Source organism: Gracilinanus agilis, chromosome 3, assembly GCF_016433145.1.
Source record: "Gracilinanus agilis isolate LMUSP501 chromosome 3, AgileGrace, whole genome shotgun sequence".
NCBI lineage: Eukaryota > Metazoa > Chordata > Mammalia > Didelphimorphia > Didelphidae > Gracilinanus > Gracilinanus agilis.
In genome coordinates this window covers 129,641,635-129,661,287 of record NC_058132.1, presented here as the reverse complement: position 1 = coordinate 129,661,287, position 19,653 = coordinate 129,641,635, and the positions used below count along the sequence as shown (strand labels likewise).

The 19,653-nt window shown below is 34.0% G+C and overlaps 1 protein-coding gene across 1 annotated transcript in view; it reads right to left on the bottom strand.

Moving 5' to 3' along the window:
* CCDC169 (coiled-coil domain containing 169) overlaps positions 1-19,653 on the bottom strand; it is an 82,983-nt gene that overhangs the window by 23,369 nt on the left and 39,961 nt on the right. The gene's annotated exons all lie outside the window — the stretch shown is intronic.

Genomic DNA, 19,653 nt, shown 5'->3' with positions numbered 1-19,653 from the left:
GAGTTTTTGCTGGGTGTTTTTTTTTGTTTAGACCTGAAATCTGCATTAAAAAAATCTTCCATTTGGGTTCAAGCATGAATTAGTCTAATCTCTTCTCCCCAAAAGCACCCAAAACATGGGAAGATAACCATTCACATGCCTCTAAAGTTGTATTTTCTCAAAGATAACAATTCCCAACTTATTTTTTAATGGATAACATCATTTGACCTTATTCTGTAAATATTGCAGCTTGCAAATATCATTCTAAAAGAGTAGAGCTAAGAACTTAGCCCCATATTCTAAATGTGATCTGACTGAGGCAGGGTAATACCCTATCTTGTTCTAGGCACTATAATTTTATTAATACAGAATCAGAATCACAAAATCTCAGAATTGGAAGGGACATCAAAGGCCATTCCATCTAATAATTGCCTGAATATGCTCAGGAAAGAGTCAACCCAACTTTGTTTAAAGATTTCTATTTCTAGTAGAGGGAGCCTCACTACTGCCAAAAGCAACTTATTCGACCTTTGGTTGATTCTGATTGTGAGTAATCTTTTCCTGATATAAAATCTAAATTTGTTCCTACCCTTTTTTTTTTGCAACTTCTCCGTATTTTCACTCATTCTGCCATCTATTTCAGTTTTTGTCTTCTGTGAACTTTTGGGTTTCTCTACTGCTAGTCTTCGAGCTGCCTTCCATGTTATCTAGTTTGGTGTATATAAAGAAGTAATTTTTTTCCTTTACTTTTTTTTTGTTTACAATGTTTTTCATTCCATTTTCAAGATTTCACAATATTCTTACTCTGGTAGGAGTACTTTATTATTGTCCTATTAATATAGCCTGTCATTCCTATATTTTTATAGTTCAGAAATCTAAATAATGTTATCAGATTCTATTTTCTTATTCTATTATTCTCTCCCAAATCTGTTTTCTTTCCCCTTCTAATACTTTTACTTATGATGATCAGTTGTGATTAAAACACTACCTCCTCTTCCTTCCCTCCTTCCATCCAAGATATTTGATTTCTCACAAAAGATTTAATCTACTTTGGAAACATATCTTAAAGATTTCTTTTAGCAATATCATATGTACTAACATGAATCACAAGAAATACATTTAAATCATCAAAATGATTATCAAGTCTTAAGAGATTCTCTCTTGTCCTGGGCAAGAAAAAAGACCTTTCTATTGTGTTATTAAGTTGATAAATAGATGCTTCACTAGCCCACAGTCAGGATTTATTAACCTGACTATTCTTTTTTTTTTTTTTACTTTTCAGGTAAGTTTTCATATTTATTCTCTTTTAAACTTTATAACCTACCAAATAAAGGGTTTTTTAGTTTTTATTTAATTAATTTAGAATATTTTCCCATGGTTACATGATTTATGTTCTTTCCCTCCTCTTCTCTCTCCCCACTCCTAGAGCCAATTAGCACTTCTACTGGGTTATACATGTGTCATTGTTCAAAACTTTTTCCATATTATTAATATTTACAATAGAGTGATCATTTAGAGTCTATATCCCCAATCATATCCCCATCAAACCATGTGATCAATCATATATTTTTCTTCTGCGTTTCTACTCCCACAGTTCTTCCTCTGGATGTGGATAGCGTTCTTTCTCATAAGTCCCTTAAAATTGTCCTGGATCATTGCATTGCTGCTAGTAGAAAAGTCTATTACATTCAATTGTGCCATAATGTATCAGTCTTTGTGTAAAATGTTCTCCTGGTTCTTCTCCTTTCACCCTGCATCAATTCCTGGAGGTCATTTTTCCAGTTCATTCCTTTCAGCACAATAGTATTCCATCACCAACAGATACCACAATTTGTTCAGCCATTCCCCAGCCATTGGACATCCCCTTGTGACCTGACTATTCTTCTCTACTTCTTCTGTTCTTTACTAGAAGTTCTCATCCAATGGACATATGGATTCACATGATTATTCTTTAGAAAACAGTTACTTCCTCCTCAGAGGCCAACTGCATCTTCTTCTGGAAGAATCTCATATCTCTTGGGTCCAGTGATCTTTCTTTGTCACTTCCTCCTATTACATTTGTTTATGTTCCTCTCTTTTCATACAAATGAAGATTCTACTCTGCCTTTGTGTTTTATGTTTAAGGAACACTTGATTCTCTGTATTCTCTGAGCTGATCCAGACACTGAATAGGCATTATTAAAATACCAAAATCACACTTCTAGGAAGGAGACCAATCTGCACTTTAAACATAGATGACAACCAACTAATTGTGGCAGAAATTACAAGAACTGCTTACTTATTAGAAGATCCTCAATCTTTTCTTATTCTTGCTAATAGCAACTCTAGAGAATTTGGTATCTTATTTGCCCTAATACCTCAGCTGCTTTTTTGAGTTACTCGGGCATAAGAGTCATGATAAGTTATAGCCCACCTAAATCCCCAGATCTTTTTCACATGAATTGTTTTCACATTTCTCATAGCTACAACTTCCTCCATTCTGCATTTTTGGCTGACTTTTTTTAACCCAAGTATAGTATTTTATTTATCCCTACGAAATTTAATCTTATTAGATTTGGCCCATGGTTCTTATCTGTAAAGAGTTTTCTATATCTTGATTCTTTCGCTTAACATATTAACTATTTTCCCCACATTCACATCATTCACAAATTTATCTTTTCTACAACTCTCTGCCTCCACTCACCAGCATCCTGGGAGGAAAGAAGAGCAGAGAAGAAGCATAACCCCTATGTTGATGCCCTGGTACAATATTCTATTTCCTCTATGTTATTTCTAGCTCTGATCTTTAATAGATGACCTCCCCCTAAATCTGAGTTGCTTAAAAAAGTATGGAAAAAATCTAGAGCAGCCTACATTATTGGCTTAAATCATAATAGGACAAAGGACCTCAGAGCATCATTGGAGGTGGGAGGGGCTTCTAGAAGGGACAGTTCTTCTAGAAGGCCAGATATTAACACAATCAGCAACAATGGGTGAAGGCCTGACAGGACAAGGAAAGAAACCAACTCTAGGTTCATGACTATGTAAAAGAGAATAGGCCATGGCCCAAACCTAGACAGAGCCACCAAGAGACTTTCTTCATAGGCTGAGGCCTAATCTTAGCTGCTGAATCTAGGACTAATCAATGCTTTCCCACTCCATCCAAGAATATAGGAAACTATGTGGGGTCTGATCCAAGCCCCAAACAACAGTACAGAAAGTGAAGTTGGAGATATAAATAAAAAAGAAAATGCTGAAGAAAAAATACATTGAAGTACTATGAACTGAGATAAGCCCAAGAGGTAGAAGCCCAGAAGAAAGTAATTCTTCTTGTCCAAGAAAAAGGCTCAGAAAAACAATCAATCAATCAAAAACCTCTGGGAGCCCACTTTAGGATTTTCTGTTTTTCACTAATGTTCAACATTTAGGATAAGTCAGAATTTTCTCACTTAGGTAATACCCATAGATAATTTAGCCCTCATATCTTCCAACTTGTTTTAATCTAGTTTCTGGTTGATCCACTGATCAATGGATTTACATCTGATTGACATAAAAAAGGGGGGATTGTGCTTTTAATTTCCACCTCTTTTCATATAAATTAGAAATTCTTCCCGATATCTATTATCTTCCCTCCCATCTTTGTTTTTACCCTAGTCATTGATCAAAATGTTAAGATGAGCCTTTTAACCTACACTACTGCTTCTGATCTCAACAGTCAAATGAAATTACTCCCTCTGAAATTACCAATGATAACAGCAAGTATTGATATGGTGCCTTTAAGTGCAAAGGGCTTTATAATTATCTCATTTTATCAACTACCAGATTATTGGTTTCTTCTCAAAACTTGTTCTTCTTTACCTCCCCCTCCCTTTAGCATTTGACATGACTGAATACCATTTTCTCCTATATCCTCTGACTTCTCTGTTTTCATGACAGTAGCCCCTTCTAGTTCTCCTTTTGCCTGTGTCTGTACTTCTCAGGAACCTCACCTTAAGGGGAAAGCATTCCCCAATGTTGGTATCCTAAGACAAGGTTCTAGTTCCTGCATACTTCTTCTGTCTCTAATCCCCACCATCTCACCCCTAAAGGTCTGAATTGCAACAGAAGTATTAGAAAGGGTCTGGAAATCACTCTACAGCTTCAGAACTTCCTATAGGTTTCACTAATGTTCAGTAAGCACTGAAGTCAGAATATCATCATAGATTTAATTACAACATTTAGTTACTACCATCTAAATGTATCTGAGTAGTTATAACACTACTCAAATGTAGTTTTGGCTCTTTTCCTAACCCTTTCAATCTGGTTGGTTGCTGATTAGGTGGGTTTATTCCTTCCTCTTCCTATCTTCTCAGGCAATCAGGAGAAGAGATTTTTTTCAGGCATCAGACTCACAAAAGAAAGTATAGATTGGTGTAGTCTGAGATAGACTCATTCCAGTTCTCATGGAAGAGCCTGATGCAAAAACTTTTACCTTCAAGCTAACTAATTGAGCTTCTGGAGAACATAGACTCAGCAAGACTGAATACTAATTACTAACAGTTCTATAGCACTTTACAGTTATAACAGAACTTATCATTGTCCTAAGTTTTACAGCAATGCTATGAGTTAACTACTACAAGTATTATTATCTCTGTTTTTATGGGAACACTAAGAATCAGAAAGTTTAAATGACTTGCCCATGGCCATATAGTGACTAAGTAAGAAAAAACTCAAGTCTTTCTGACTCCAAACCCAGCATACTCTCCACCACTCCACTGTAATTTATTGGGAATGATTTGAAAATGACTGCAGTACAAAATGTTTATAAACTGAATTGTATAAACTTAAAAATATTTTCAATTTAAATCTTTTGCATAATCAATTTGTTTTGATAGTGTGCTCTCTTTTTAATCCTTTAGGAATTCTGAAGGTAAATTACTACACCATGACACATACTTTAGCTCTGATAATGCCTTCTAGAGGATATAGAAAGCTTTGGCCTTTAAAATCTGCAGAAGATTCAGATTCAGAGTTCCTTGGTTTGAGATTTCAGTATATCATAACATTAAATTGGAATTCTCCAAAATGATCTTTAGGAGGAGTTTTAAAAGAAAAAAAAATTCCGAAAGGAAAAATATTTTAAATCTATTTAACCCATATCTAATACAAGTTAATATTTTTGTTTCTGTTTCATAGGTTCAGCAAAAAAAAATGCCTTTCTAACCTTTCTATTAGGCATAGTACAGTTTAACATATGGGAAATGAGTGTTTCAGATTGTGTTATCATTTAATATGTACATGAATTTCATATTTCTTTGCCTAGAATTTCAGTATGCCTATAATCTTGTATCATCTTTCCTTCCCTATCTTGTATTTCTTTTTTCCATTCACTCTGTACTCTAACCACACTGGAATTCTCTGTCCTCTTAACAAACCAGTCTTACACTTTCAGGCCTTGACTCATAGTTTCCTATGCCTGAAAACAGTGCCTCTCTCTACTCTTTCTGTGGAATTACTACCCATATTTAAATTATAATTAAATGCTGCCTCTTCAATAAAACCTTCATTGCATTGGTAATGTCTTTTCCCACTTTAGACTTTACTTTCATTTCACACAGCTCTCACGATCTTGTCAGGTTGTCATGGATTATAATTTATTAAAATTCATATATATATTATTTCTCCAGTAAGATAATAAGTTTCAAGAGGCCTGGGACTTATGTCATCTACAGAATTCTGTGTTATTTCGAACATTTAGTACAATGTCTTACCTGCTTAACAACTACATTACAGGTTTATGAAGAAAAACTATCATGCAAATGTTTAAAGATCCTATAAAAAATCAAAGCTATTTTTAAAACACAGAGCCCCCCCCCCAAAGTCTTCATGCAGCTTAAACTGCACAAAGACTTTGGGGAAATTATTGGTTGAATTATTATTTAAGTATAAACTCAGCCACTGAAAGTCAATGGACATTGTTAAATGAAGGTCAAAAATACCCAAATGCCTAAATTCTCCTACTGAAATACTACTGTACCAGTTAGTAGATATATATAATACTAGGCAAACTACAGCCTTAGAAACAAGCATTGGGAAAATGGAGCCTACTATTTTGTATATATTGTATAATAAAGATTTGGTCATTCTGATGTGATCTGAATCATTTTTATTTTTATAGGACCAAGGTCAACATCATTGACATATGAGGGTTTGTTTCAAAATATACTTTATGTTGGGTATTACTTCATTTTTGCACTTTTAATTTTTGTTTTTCACTGGGAGGTCATGTCACATAAAAGCAATGATATCAGTGAAAAAAAATCCCTCCAGTGACTTTGTATAAGAAATGATAGAATTTTCTTCCATGACTAATATGTAGATAAATAAAATATATGCCCGATTCTTATTTTTATGGAGAAGAGTAAAGGTTTCCATTAGCCCACAGAAGGATCCCTTGATAAGATTACATAAGGAAAAGTGACCTTTGCTTTGTTGCAGCCCTATGACTAAGGGTAAACTTGGCAGCAGCTCTTAAATGGACTTGATTTCAGGCAAGATAAAGCTGGGGTTGGCAACTTACATAGGGGATGAGGGGGCAGCAGCCATTACTGCATCCTGTTAGAATCATTTCTTGTAATGGAGAAAAGACTGCTGCTGGTGACTGTGGACACTGCTGGTTCTAGGGGGATCAAATTTTCCTTTCAAACCAGGACAAAGCCTTATTTGAATGAAGAATATGAGCTGAAACAAAGTGAGATTTTCCTCTCTTCTTGGACTGAAGAGAGTCTCTTCCTTATGCAACCTTGGGAGCAAAAGCGAAAAGTGGGCTTATCATTACATTATAAGCTTATTTTGAAATAATTAATTTGTGGAGGGAAAAGAACAAGAAAGCCTAATTTGCATCAGATATGGGAGATGTGCTTTTCCTGGTTATACAACCCCTTCCCCTCCTTCCCTGTCAGGCAAAACCTAAAAATATATGCCTACACCAGAGGACTCTGATTTTTTTTTTGTACATTCCATCAGCAAAGATTTTTAAGCACATATCCCTAATATAGAGCCTTGTCTCTCTTAATGGTCTTAACAGCTTAAAACTGTGCTAAGATTTCTGGGACATTTTATATATGTACAATTTGCTTACAAAATTGTGCACAAAATACTATGCTATTTTATTAGGCAGATTATGAAATATACACAAAACAATTTAAAAGGATATAATCAAGATGAATTAGGCAACATTAAATTTTTTAATGATAAATATTTTTGCTCACTAAATAGTATTTTTATTATTAACAATATTTTAAGGAAGCAATATAATTGCATATGACTCATTTTTTAAAAGTTTTGCTTTAAACATTTTGTGATTTAATGATTCAAAGGTCTGGTTCTAAATCCAGTTTATTTTAATACTTGGTGAAAAATACTTCACAAAGATACATGGATTCAAATTGAAGAAGTATATCATTGGCTATGTTTGCTCAATCATAGCACTAATTTTTTAATACAGTTCACATGTGATGCAAAAATTTTTGTTGAAGTTCAATGAGTAATTCTCCATCTTTCCTATCAATCAGTTGTGTAAACTAATTAGAAGGTGTTGAATTAATGGCAAATAAGTTTAAAATCCAAAGAAAGCTCTTTGGAATATTTTTTAAAAATAGGTTAGAAAGGGGGCAGCAGCTGGATTACTCAATACACAGTTTTGGTTTTAAAACAGAAGGTAAAGATTTGGAAAAAGAGGTTAAAAATTCTTTTTCCAGGTTTTTAAAGGTGTAGATATGAAAGTTTTTATTGGCAACACATTTTAAAGCAAAATACTTAGTTTTAAATATTTCATACTTATAATTAGCTAATATCTTAGGTAATTATATATATATATAAAGGTTCTTTGTTAATTACAGTGGAGCTAGATAAACATTTCAAGTATCCTAGTAATTAATTGGGGGGGGGTTAGATAATTTCTTCAGATTTTATTAGAGTGCCATTGTTTTTGCTCCTATAATTTGGCTGAATGTGAGTTGTAATAGGTATAGAAGGGCCAACTCTTCTATTTTCCTCTTTTTTGCTTATGCGAATATTATTATTATTCTCTCCAAATACATAGCTTCTTTGAAGAAATCTTATTAATGTACTTGTTCATTTTGTGAATTTAGTTACAATGTGGTTGCACAGGTATGGTCACTGAAAGTGAGTGACAATACTGTCCTCTATATTATGTAGTTTCTATTCTTCCCTCTGGGTACTGTATATGACTGTTTGAAATGTGAACCAAGAGAGTGTGTTAGCATCAATCTATGTGTTCAATATTGGTTTAACTTAATTTATTTTTATGTTACACTTTAAAAATAGAAATAGTTCCACCTTTGGTATAAAGGGGAGAGTGGAAATAAGACTGGGTTGGGTGAACCTCCCGCCTCTACCTACTGTTCTGAGACCTACAATTAGACCTGGGCTGACTTTGGGAACCCAGGGATGCAGGGAATGCAACTGGGGGTGGGGAATGCAACTACGAAGGAACGCCTTACATACTACTTGAGGTTTTAAGTTCTGACAGGAAGGAAACAGGGGGCCACCTGGCTAGGAATCTTGGCTTCCACACCTATAGTGAAGATTCAGTCCCAGGGCGGTTAACTCAACTGGCTTAGTCCAGTGTACCAGCAAAGAAGAGAGAAGATTGAAGACTCAGCCTCAGGGCAGAGAAACTCCAATAAACCAGCAGAGGGACTAGCTTATAGTCCACAGGGAAAAATAGAGAGAAAATGAGTAAATGCAGAAAAAAAAAGGTAATGATCCAAAGCTTCTATGAGGATAAAGAACAAAGAACAGAACCAACAGAGTTTGATGGGATCCAAGGAACTTCAAAAGAAACTGGGGATTGGACTCGGGCTCTAGAAGAGCTCAAAAAGGTATTCAAAAATCAAATGAGACAGTTTGAAGAAAAATAAGGAAAAAAACCCAACAGCTTAAAAAACAAAATAGCTCATCTGGAAAAGAAGATCCATGAATCACAGGAAGAAAATAGTTGTCTAGAAACTAGAACTGACTTACTAGAAAAAGAGACAAAAAAATGTTAAATGAGAGAAAAAATGACTCGAGATGAAGAACAGACCAAATGGAAAGGGAGGAATCAAAAGGTCATGGAAGAAATTCATTCTTTAAAAATAGAAGCTAATGAATTCACAAGACATCAAGAAATAATAAAACAAAATCAAAAGACTGAAAAAATAGAAGAAAATATGAAATATCATTGAAAAAACAAATGACCTTGAAAATAGATCCGAGAGGCAATTTAAGAATTATTGGGACTATCCAAAAATCATGACCAAAAATAAAGCCTAGACCATCATACTACAGGAAATTATCCAAGAAAAAATTCCCTGATGTTCTTGAACAAGAGGGTAAAATAAGAGTTTGAAAGAATCCACAGATCACTTACTGCATTAAATTCCCAAATGTCAACTACCAGGAATGTTATAGCCAAGTTTAAGAGCTCCCAGGTCAAGGAGAAAAATAGTGGAAGCAGCTAGAAAGAAACAATTAAGATATCATGGAGTCCAGCAAGGATTACACAGGATCTGGCAGCCTCCACATGGAAGGACAAGCAAGCTTGGAATATGATATTCTAGAAGACAAGGGAAATGGGTTTACAGCCAAGAATCAACTAGCCAACAAAACTGACTATATTTTCTTTCAGGGAAAAGTATGGTCATTTAATAAAATAGAAGATATCCAAGCATTTGTGAAGAAAAGACCAGACTTAAGTAGAAAATCTGAAGCCCAAATACAAAATTCAAGAGAAGCATAAAAAGGTAAATAAGAAAGAGAACAAAATTTAAGAGCTTCAATAAGGTCAAATGGTTTATATATTACTATATGGAAAAATGATATTTGTAACTCTTAAAAATTATTATTATCATAATAGTTAGAAGTATACATAGAGGGTGTGGAAGAGTAAGCTGATTAGGATATGTCAAAAAAATAAAACTAGAGGCAAAAAGAGGGTAATGCTGAGAGAAATGGGAAAAGAGAAGTAAAATGGGGTAAATTATATTACATAAAGAAGTGTGTGGTGGTGGTGGGGTCTGGAGAGAAGACTAATACAATGGAAGGGAGGAAGAGGTTGGTGACAGGTTATACTTAAATCATACTCTCATTGGAATTGGTGCAGAGAGGGAAGAATAGTCAGATTCATTGAAGTATAGAATTGTATCTTGGCCTAGGGAAGTAGATGGGGAATAAAAAATGGGGAGGGGAGTAATATAAGGGAGGGAGAGGTTAGGAAGATGATCAAAAGATCCTATAGCAAGAGGGGAAATAAGAAGGGAGGTGGTGGGAAGGGGGTTAATATAAGGGAGGGGGAAAGAGGGAGACTGACTAAAAGCAAAACACTGGAGGGGAGAGAAAGAATGAAAGGAGAAAGGTCAAGATTAAAGGAGGAAATCAAAATGGAGGGGAAAGCACAGATAGTAATCATAACTGTGCATATAAATGGGATGAACTCACTTATAAAACCGAGGAATATAGCAGAATGAATTAAAAAACAGAATCCTATCATTGCTGTTTACAAGAAACACACTTGAGACAGGTGGACACACACAGGGTAAAGGTAAGAGGCTAGAACAGAATCTATTGGGCTTCAACAGAGACAAAGAATATAGGAGTAGTTAGCATGATCTCAGTCAAAGATAAAGTAAAAATATATTTGATTGAAAGAGATAAGGAAGGCAATTACATCTTGATAAAAAGCAGTATAGATAATGAAGAAGTATCAGTACTCAACATATATGCACTAAATGGTATAGCATCCGGGTTTTTAAAGGAGAAACTAAATGAGCTTAAGGAGGAAATAGAGAGTAAAAATATACTAGTGGGGGACCTCAATCTTCCCCTATCAGAACTAGATAAATTGAACCAAAAATAAATAAGAAGGAAAGAAAATAAAATGTTATAAAAATTAGATATCTGGAAAAAATGGAAAAAGGATAAAAAGGAATACACCTTTTCAGCAGCACATGGCACATATACAAAGATTTACCATATAATAGGGCATAAAAAACATCACAAACAAATGTAGAAAAGTAGAAATAATAAATGCAACTTTTTTAGATTATAATGTGATAAATTATAATTAATAAAGGTTCATGGAGAGGCAGATTAAAAATAAATTAGACACTAAATCTAATTCTTCAAAACTGGTGGATAAAAGAACAAATTATAGAAACAATTACTGATTTCATAGAAGAGAATGACAAATGAGGAAACAACATATCAAAATCTATGGGATCCAGCCAAAACAATATTCAGGGGAAAATTTATATCCCTGGGTGCCTATATAAACAAAATAGAGAAAAAGGAGACCAATGAATTGGATGTGCAACTATAAAAAAAACAACTAGAAAAAGAACAAAATTTAAAAACCAGACAAAAACTGAAATGGAAATCCTAAAAATCAAAGGAGAAATTAATAAAATTGTAAGTAAAGTAAAATAAGACTAGGAGCTAATATTTTGAAAATAAACAAATAAAATAGATAAAGTATTGGTTAATCTAATTTTAAAAAGAAAGAATCAAGTTAACAATATCAAAAATGAAAAGGATGATCTCATTTCTAATGAAGAAAAAATTAAGGCAATTATTAGGAGTTATTTAGCCCAATTATATTGTCAATAAATATGACAATATAGGTGAAATGGATAAATATCTACAAAAATATAAATTGCCTATATAAACAAAAGAGGAAATAGAATACCTTAAGTAATCCCATCTAGAAAAAGAAATTGAACAAGCCATTAAGGAACTTCCCTAGGGAAAAATGCCCAGAGCCAGATGGATTCACAAGTGAATTCTATCAAACATTTAAAGAACAACTAATCACAATACTATATAAACTATTTTATGAAATAAACAAAGGGGTTTTATCAGATTCTTTCTATGATACAAATATGGTACTGATACCAAGCCAGGAATACCAAAAACAGATTAAAAAATTACTGACCAATTTCCTTAAGGAACATAGATACAAAACTTTAAATAAAATACTAACAAAGAGACTACAGCAAGTTAGCACAAGGAATATTCACTATGACTAGGTAGGATGTATACCAGGAATGCAAGGGTGGTTTAACATTAGGAAAACCATCCATAAAACTGACCATATCAATAACCAAACTAACAGAAATCACATGATTAGATCTCAATAGATGCATAAAAAGCCTTTGACAAAATACAAAACCCACTCTTATTGTAAACACTACAAAGTATTGTGTTAGTTAAAATCACCTGGGGTTCTATTTGGAAGGATTTAACCTCAATATAGTGTTTGACAAACTTCTGTGGACCTGTGGGGGTCCTTAAAACTACATTTCCTGTGGTCCAATGGGTTTCATGGGTTTCCTGTTTTGGATGACGTATTAAAGGTGAGGGACTATTTTAAGTAGGGGGTAGTGACTTGGAACTTCCTCTTTAGTTACCTGAGCTGGAGGAGAGAGGAAGGTAAATGGCTGAGGTGAGGTTGGAATAGGTTTTTCTTACAGGCGCGTGGTCAATTTATCTCTATCAGCATGGCTTTTATTAAAATACAGAATATTCTCCCTTTTGATCTCCTATAGGAATAAAAGGGCCTTTCCTCAAAATAATAAGAAGTACTTGTTAACACCATCAGCAAGTATCATCTGCAATTGGAATAAGTTAGAAGCCTTCCCAATAAGATCAGGAGTGAAGCAGGGATGCCAATTATCACCACTATTATTTAACATTGAGCTAGAAATGCTAGCGGTAGTAATTAGAGAAGAAAAAGAAATTGAAGGGATTAAAGTAGGCAATGAAGAAATTAAATTATCACTCTTTGCAGATGATATGATGGAATCTTTAGAGAATCCTAGAAAATCAACTAAAAAGCTAATGGAAATAATTAATAACTTTAGCAAAGTTGCAGAATACAAAATAAACCCATATAAATCTTCAGCATTTTTATATATTTCCAACAAAACTCAGCAGCAAGAGCTAGAAGAAGAAACTCCATTTACAATCACTCTAGGCAATATGAAATATCTGGGAATCTATCTGCCAAGACAAACTCAGGAATTATATGAACACAACTTCAAACACTTTTCCCACAATTAAAAATAGATCTAAACAATTGGAAAAACATTAATTGCTTATGGGTAGGATGAATCAATATAACAAAAATGACAATCTTACCTAAATTTAAGTTTTCAGTGCCATATCTATCAAACTACCAAAAAACTTTTATAGAATTGGAAAAAATAATAACAGAAGGGTGGATTCAATGGAATAGACTAGAGGCAAATTACCTCAGCAAGATAGTGTTAGATAAACCCCCAGGATCTCAGGTTTTGGGATAAGAACTCACTATTTGACAAAAACTGCTGGGAAAATTGGAAATCAGTATGGAAAAAATTAAGTTTAGATCAATATCTCACACCCTGTACCAAGATAATTTTAAAAACGGTATATGACTTAAATATGAAGAATGATGATATAAGTGTTAGTTGAACATAGAATAGTTTACTTGTCAGATCTATGGGAAAAGTAAGAATTTAAAACTAAGCAAGAGATTGAAGACATGTAAAAGAGATGTAAAAATGAATAACTTTGATTTTATTAAATTAAAAAGGTTTTGTACAAACAAAACCAATGCAACCAAAATTAGAAGGGAAGTAACAAACTGGGGGGAAATTTTATAACGAAATTCTCTGACAAAGGTATAATTTCTCAAATATATCAGGAACTAAGTCAAATTTACAAGAAATCAAGCCATTCCCCAATTGGCAAATGGTCAAGGGATATGAATAGGCAGTTTTCAGATGAAAAAAATCAAAGCTATCAACAATCACATGAAAAAAAAAATGTACTAAAATCCCTCCCAATTAGAGAAATTCAAATCAAAACAACTCTAAGGTGCCACCTCACACCTTGCAGATTGGCCAATATGACAGAAAAGGTAAATAATAACTGTTGGAGGGGATGTGTCAAAAATGGGACACTAATGCATTGCTGGTGGAGTTGTGAATTGATCCAATCATTCTGGAAGATAATTTGAAATTATGCCCAAAGGTGTTTAAAAGAGTGCATGGTCTTTGATCCAGCAATACCACTTTCTGGGTTTGTACCCCAAAGAGATAAAAAAAATTGGCCTGGACCTGCTTGTACAAAAATATTCATAGTTGTAATTTTTGTGGTGGCAAAAAATTGGAAAATGAGGGGATATTCTCTAGATTGGGGAATGACTGAACAAATTGTGGTATCTGATGGTGATGGAATACTATTGTGCTGTAAGGAGTGATGAACTGCTTGATTTCTGTAAGAACTGGAAGGACCTACAAGAACTAATGTGGAGTGAAATGAGCAAAACCAGGAGAACATTGCACATAGAAACTGATACATTGTGGGAAAATCAAATGTAATGGACTTCTCTACTAGCAGCAATGCAATGATCTAGGACAATCCCGAGGGACTTATGAGAAAGAAAGCTATTCACACTGAGAGAAAGAACTGTGGGAGTGGAAATATAGAAGAAGATATGATTTATTATTTGGTTCAATGGGTATAAGATTGGGGATTTTGATTTTTAAAAATTATTCTATTACAAAAATTAATGATATAGAAAGATGTTTTGAATGATAATACATGTATAACTCAGTGGAATTGCTTATCATCTTTGAGAGTGGGGAGGGAAAGGGGGAGGGAGAGAATATGAATCATGTAACCATGGGAAATATTTTTTTTATTTTTAGAAAAATTTTCCGTGGTTACATAATTCATGTTTTTACTTTACCCTTCACCCCCACCCCATCCCCCACCCCCACCCCCGCCGTAGCTAACTCACATTTCCACTGGTTTTAACATGTGTGGTCAGTCATGACTTATTTACATATTATTGATAGTTACATTGGTGTGGTCTTTTCAGGTCTACATCCCCAATCATGTCCTCAGCAACCCAAGTGTTCAAGTAGTTGTTTTTCTTCTGTTTCCACTCCTGTAGTTTTTCCTCTGAATGTGGGTAGCGTTCTTTTCCATAAGTCCCTCAGAATTGTCCTGGATCATTGCATTACTGCTAGTACAGAAGTCCATTACATTCGATTTTACCACAGTGTATTGGTCTCTGTGTACAATGTTCTCCTGGATCTGCTCCTTTCACTCTGCATCAATTCCTGGAGGTCTTTCCAGTTCACATGGAATTCCTCCAGTTCATTATTCCTTTTAGCACAATAGTATTCCATCACCAACATATACCACAATTAGTTAGGCCATTCTCCAATTGAAGGGCATACCCTTGCTTTCCAGTTTTTTGCCACCACAAAGAGCACACAGCTATGAATATTTTCGTGCAATATGATCTCTTTAGGGTACAAACCCAACAATGGTATGGCTGGATCAAAGGGCAGGCATTCTTTTATTGCTCTTTGGGCATAGTTCCAAATTGCCATTCAGAATGGCTGGATCAGTTCACAACTCCACCAGCAGTGCATTAATATCCCAATTTTGCCACATCCCCTCCAACATTCATTACTCTCCCCTGCTATCGTTTTAGCCAATCTGCTAGGTATGAGGTGGTACCTCAGAGTTGTTTTCATTTGCATTTCTCTAATTATTAGAGATTTAGAACACTTTCTCATGTGCTTATTGATGCTTTTGATTTCTTTATCTGAAAATTGCCTATTCATGTCTCTTGCCCATTTATCAATTGGGGAATGGCTTGATTTTTTTATACAATCAATTTAGCTCTTTGTATATTTGAGTAATTAGACCTCTGTCAGAATTTTTTGTTATAAAGATTTTTCCCCAGTTTGTTGTTTCCCTTCTGATTTTGGTTGCATTGTTTTTGTTTGTACAAAACCTTTTTAATTTAATATAATCAAAATTATTTATTTTACATTTTGTGATTTTCTCTAACTCTTGCTTGGTTTTAAAATCTTTCCTTTCCCAGAGATCTGACAAGTATACTATTCTGTATTCACCTAATTTACTTACAGTTTCCTTCTTTATATTCAAGTCTTTCACCCATTCTGAATTTATCTTGGTGTAGGGTGTGAGATGTTGATCTAAACCTAATCTCTCCCATATTGTTTTCCAATTTTCCCAGCAGTTTTTGTCAAATAGTGGATTTTTTTTGTCCCAAAAGCTGGGCTTTTGGGGTTTATCATAGACTGTCTTGCTGACGTCACTTACCCCAAAGTCTATTCCACTGATCCTCCCTTCTATCTTTTAGCCAGTACCATATTGTTTTGATGACTGCTGCTTTATAGTGAGCTTAATAATCTGGTACTACTAAGCCACCTTCCTTCACATTTTTTCATTATTTCCCTTGATATTCTTTGATCTTTTTTTTGTTCTTCCAAATAAACTTTATTATAGTTTTCCCTAATGCAGTAAAAAAGGTTTTTTAATAGTTTGATAGGTATGGCAAATAGAAGGGGACAGTGAAAGCAAAGGAAACACATGCAAAGTCCAAAAGAAAAATATGCATTGGACACAGATTCTGGAAGAGCTCAAAAAATACTTAAAAAACCAATTAAGAGAAGTAGAGGAAAGTGAGGAAGAGAAATGAAAGGGATGTAAGGAGAAATGAAAGTGATGCAATTAGAAATGGGCCTATTGAAAAGGAGAACCAAAAACCAAGGCAAATTAAGTCTTAAAATCAAAATTGACCATCTAGAAACTAATGATTTCATGAGAAATCAAGAAGTAATAAAGCAGAATCAAAGGAATGAAAAAACAGAGGAAAACATGAAATATCTTATTGAAAAAACAGCTGCTCTATAAATGGATCTAGGAGAGACAATTCTGAGAATTTCTGGACTTCCTGAAAGCCATGATGAAGAAAAAATCTTGGACATCATATTACAAGACATTATCAAAAACTGCCCAGAGATTCTCAAACAAGAAAATAAAATTGAAATTGAAAGAATTCTCAGATCACCTCTAGAAAAAAATCCTCAAATTACAACTTCCAGGAACATAGTAGCTAAATTCAAGAACCACCAGTTCAAGGAGAAAATACTACAAGGAGCCAGAAAGAAACAATTCAAATACCATGCATGGAGCTACAGTCAGGATCACACAGGACCTAGTGGCTTCTACATTAAAGGATTGAAAGGCATGTATAATATGATATATTAAAGAAGGTGAAAGAATTGGATTTACAACCCAGAGTCACCTATCCAGCAAAACTGAGTATATCCTTTCAGAGGAAAAAATTCAATGAGATAGATGATTTCCAAAGTCCATTTCAGTTTTAAATATTTGACCCTGGACATAAAATGAATCATGTAATATTTTTTAAAAATTACTTGTAGAATACAGAAACTGGGAAAGGTAGCAGAAATAAAAAAGTATGGCTTAGTCCTGCAAAAAATAATTTCAGGAGTGCTAATGTCAGAGGCTGACAAGAAAAATTGAGAACAACCAAAAGGGGTGGGAGTCTTTTTCTACTCTAAAGTGAGGAAAAGAGTATCTACTAAAGGACCATTGCTTGTGATGGATACAACAATAACAATTGATAGCAGAGAGAACACAGAGCTGCCTGGTACAATGCAAAGAGAATGGTCTTTGCATTGGAAGAAATAGACCAAATATGGTTAATAAGGAGTTGATTCTATATTTATGAAAAATACTGGAACCATAATTTATAGGTATTCAGCATTTCATAAATCTATGAAGGCTATTGATTTTTAATAAAATTAAATGAAATTTTCAATATGTAAATAAAACTTCCATCTTCAGTCCATTATATCATTAGGATAAGACTCTGCTGCAAGACTTTTGGGAAATTAAGTCCTGAGGACTTTTCCCCTCAGGCATGCCTATTACATATTTAAGAAAAGAAATAATATGACAACTAAAGCCATCAAGGTATAAAAGAGAGTTGGATTTTCAGTTAAAACATCTTGGTTCATTAAATCCTGGCTACCACCTGCTAGCAAAAATCATATTTAGGGGGCAGCTGGGTAGCTCAGTGGATTGAGAGCCAGGCCTAGAGACAGGAGGTCCTAGGTTCAAATCCAGCCTCAGACACTTCCCAGCTGTGTGACCCCGGGCAAGTCACTTGACCCCCATTGCCTACCCTTACCACTCTCTTCCACCTATAAGTCAATACACAGAAGTTAAGGGTTTAAAATTTAAAAAAAAATTTAAAAAAAAAATCAAAAAAAATCATATTTACTCTACATTGAAACTCCCTCTTAAAAATAGTATTAAGGAACAACCTGACTAATAAACCATTATACCAAACATTAACTGTACATATGTTATTGTCTATTGTTCCACATAATGGAATTTTTCAGATAAAATTATGCTGAAGTTTTAACTTTTAAATAGAAAATTTTCTAAAATATATATTATACAATTTGCTTTCTTTGATGCCTTCTTTTGATCATAATTATGAATAATGGTCATTCTGCTCTTCTATAGATGAAAACAATTTATATGAGATATGAATCTGTGAGTATTAACCCAAAGAACTTAATTTCTTAAGTAAATATTGGTGCCTTTTGGTTTTGTATCACTTTTTTTTAGCAGATGAAGTAGCAGGTATATAATTTAACTATATGACCAACATGGCAGTTTTTCTATAAAATGTTTCACAGGCAACCTTCTTTCAAGGTTTTCTCTTGCTTTCTTGGAAATTTACTTCTTCCCTATTGCTCTTCTTGGACTCAACAGTTGCATTCGTAACTATTACATTCGCATCTCCTTGTCAGCTTGAACTTGCCCCTCTCATTTCTATTCAATTAGTTGATGCAGTCTAAGGAAAAAATATTCTGCACTTTTTCAGGAAGTTGTATTAGAGTATTTGGAGAGGTATTTACTTTCAAGTCTATATATTTTTCAGCATCAGAAAACTGGAAAAAAAGTTTAAAGAAAGCTTAGTGAAACACCAAATTAAGGAAACTCATTTTGAGGGCATTTAAGGATGGAACTGGAAGGTCAAGAAACAGATTAAAGATGAAAAAGATCAAGAAAAAATCTTTATAATAAAGTCTTTCACCATCAAGGACAGTAGAACCACCACTTTTGTTCTCTAACATCACAGTCCCAGAATGCTGATAAAGTAAAAGTGCACTGAAGAAGACAAAAATGTCTTCATACAAATGAATTCCATGTTGAAAGTGGCACAATTTTGAGGACCTTGAGGAATTGAGTCTCAAGGTATCTGAAGGAAAAGAATTCAAGTGTGGAAAAAAACCCCAAATAACTCAGATCCTATTAATAAAGCAACAGAGAAAAATACAAGTAACTACTGACTCAAAGTCCCAATTTCACATCTTTTTAAGATTTTATGAGTGTAAACAATATATATCCAGGATATCTTTGATTAGGGAATAAGAAGGATTTCACAAACATTTTATAATAGACAAAATCTCTCCTCTATCACACACCTGGCTGAACAATATAGAGAATGCAAGATTCTACCATGCGTAGTTTATTGTTTATATTTAAAAATTTGGTAAAAAAAATGCCATATTATAGGCCCTCTCCTTTAACAAGGTATCTCCCATAGGTAAGCAAAAATTATATAAGATTTCTCAAAATATATGACAGAAGAGACAACCTTGTTCAACTAACCTGTGATGATTAATAGATGGTGAGGTACTGAACAGAGAACTAATCTTGGCCTATGGAGAAGATCTACTGCAGAGTTCAAGAAAAGGGATTCTCATATGCTATGATATCCTCCAGATGTGTTCCTGTTTG